This window comes from Microtus ochrogaster, chromosome 7 (assembly GCF_000317375.1).
Source record: "Microtus ochrogaster isolate Prairie Vole_2 chromosome 7, MicOch1.0, whole genome shotgun sequence".
NCBI classification, from domain to species: domain Eukaryota; kingdom Metazoa; phylum Chordata; class Mammalia; order Rodentia; family Cricetidae; genus Microtus; species Microtus ochrogaster.
The window spans coordinates 61282046-61284709 of record NC_022014.1 but is presented as its reverse complement, the minus strand read 5'-3'; positions in this window follow the sequence as shown (position 1 = coordinate 61284709).

The following is a 2664-nucleotide window of genomic DNA, read 5'->3' as shown; positions in this document are numbered from 1 at the left end:
GTGTGTATGTGTGTGTGTGTATGTGTATGTGTGTGTGTGTATGTGTATGTGTGTATGTGTGTGTGTGTGTATGTGTATGTGTGTATGTGTGTGTGTGTATGTGTATGTGTATGTGTGTGTGTGTGTGTGTGTGGGTTGGACTCGCAGTCTTGCCAGCACAGTTTGTGCTCAGCTTATATTGGGAAGTCTCAGATTCTGCTGGGACAGTCTCCCCTTTAGTAGTTTCCATTTCACTAGGGGACTCTGCTGATCATACTTAGTTTGTATGCTGGCTGACCGGATTCTCCAACTGGCTGGTCATAGCACTGAACAGGAAGATCTGTCCTGAACTTTGGGAAGCTGTAACTACTCCATCAGACGAGTAAGGCTATAGACATAAAGGAGCCCACTGGCACTTCAGAGTTCCCAGTCTCTAGAACAGTGAACTGTTGACGAAGTCCATGTCTGACTGAACAGCTGCAGGACTGGCTGACAGAAACTTCTGTCTACAGTGAACTTTGCAGAAGCTTAGGCTATCCAGTTATCCCCAGGGTGGGCTACTTCTCCCTGTATACTGCACCTTCTGAGTCAACCCTTTGGCCTCCTGAACTTTTCAACTCGTTGATATATGGTTCTCCCACTAGCCACAATACCTTCTTACCCTGGGCCTTTTTTTTTCCTAGACAGGGTTTCTCTGTGGCTTTGGAGCCTGTCCTGGAACTGGGTCTGGTAGACCAGGCTGGCCTCGAACTCACAGAGATCCACCTGCCTCTGCCTCCTAAGTGCTGGGATTAAAGGTGTGTGCCACCACTGCCCAGCTTTCCTGGTACTTTTTGACTGTCCTATACCTTTGTGAGTTTTCAATGAGTTTCGTTTCTCTTTGGAATAGCCTATTCTTTGTTATCCTGTTTTCTCATTCCCTGTGGCACATAGAGTTGGCTTCTAATTTGCTGTTTTACCTGAAGTCTCCTGTTGTTTTTTTCTTTTTTAGGTGCTAATACCTTTGATGTAAGGGTAACGAGGTCAGAATAATCAATTCCCCCGCCATGCGCCAGAGTCTCACTATATAGCCTAAATTGGTCTCCAGTTCAACTGGTAGCTCAGACTGCCTCCAACTTTTGATAGTCTTGTCTTTGCCTTCTGAGATATATAGGATTACAGGAATGGGCTACTAAGCCCATTTAGAATAATTAGCTTTGAAAGAAACGAATTATATAAATTCATTAAGGAGCCATCAAGTGCCTTTTAAGGATACTAAACATTCATAAAATGAGGTGGGTTTTTGTTGTTGAATTTCAAAACAGGGTTTTCCTGTATAGCCCTGACTATCCTGGAACTAGCTCTGTAGACCAGTCTGGTCTCAAACTCACAGAGATCCACCTGCCTCTGCCTCCTGAGTGCTAGGATCAAAGGCATACACCACCACTACCCAGCAAAAGTCATTTTAAATTAGTGCTACAAGCCCCAAACAAGGAATAAACACCACTAAAAAAAAACTCATTTTATGATTGCGGTGGTGGTGGTGCATGCCTTTAATCCCGTTACTTGGGAGGCAGAGGCAGGCAGATTTCTAAATTAGAGACCAGCCTGCCTGGCCTACAGAGTGAGTTCCAGGACAGCCAGAATTACAGAGAAGCCCTGTCTCAAAAATAAAAAATCAAAAACAAACAAAACAAAAGACTTATTTAAGTAACCTTTGCAAACTGGAAACATGAGGAGGTTGTATCTCAGCAGCTGCTGTTTTTAGAACTTGACTCTGTGAGCATCAGCATGGTGTGCCTGGGAAGCTAATCCCAGTCTTTACAAAGATCATGACAAGCTTCTTTCTCTTATAAGAGGATTCAATTTGTCTTTAGTATTGCAGGTAATTTAAAAAGTATTGAAAAACTAAGTTTCAATTTGGTCAAATTTCTCCTCTCAAAAGACTGTCTCCAAAATGGGATCTGTCTTTTTGTACACATTTTATATACATCAGGATAGAGTGTCTTCCCTAGGTCCATAGTGATAATATGAAAGTCAAGCCATAATTTGACACTGATTTAAAACTATGGAAATACTGATGTTCAGGACTTATTCCACATGTATCACATTAAAAGAACTTTTTATTTGGAAAGAATTTTGACTTACAGGAAGGATGGAAGAGAAAAATCCAAGAAAAGTCCAGATTCCATACCCATTACCATTTTCTTCAATTTGTTTTACCATTTGAGCTCTCTCTTAGTATAATTTATATATATATAATTATAGTATGTATATATGCATATATACATATTATATGATATTACATATAATTATATGTAATTATATGTATATATGTATATATGCATAAATATATGTATATACATATATGACCAATCAAAGGTCTAACACAATAGTTCTTTTTTTTTTTTTTTTTTGGTTTTTTGAGACAGGGTTTCTCTGTGGCTTTGGAGCCTGTCCTGGAACTAGCTCTGTAGACCAGGCTGGTCTCGAACTAACACAATAGTTCTTTTGATTTCTGTTGATTAAAGCAGTCACAAAAGTCTACCCATGCTCCAGGTGAAAGATAACCTCTACAAATCTATCCTCACAGAAATGTGTAAATATTTATATAAAAACATTTTTTCTGAACTATTTATTTGTTTATTACTTGATTTTCCAAGACAAGGTTTTTCTGTGGCTTGTCCTGGAACTCACTCTGTAGAC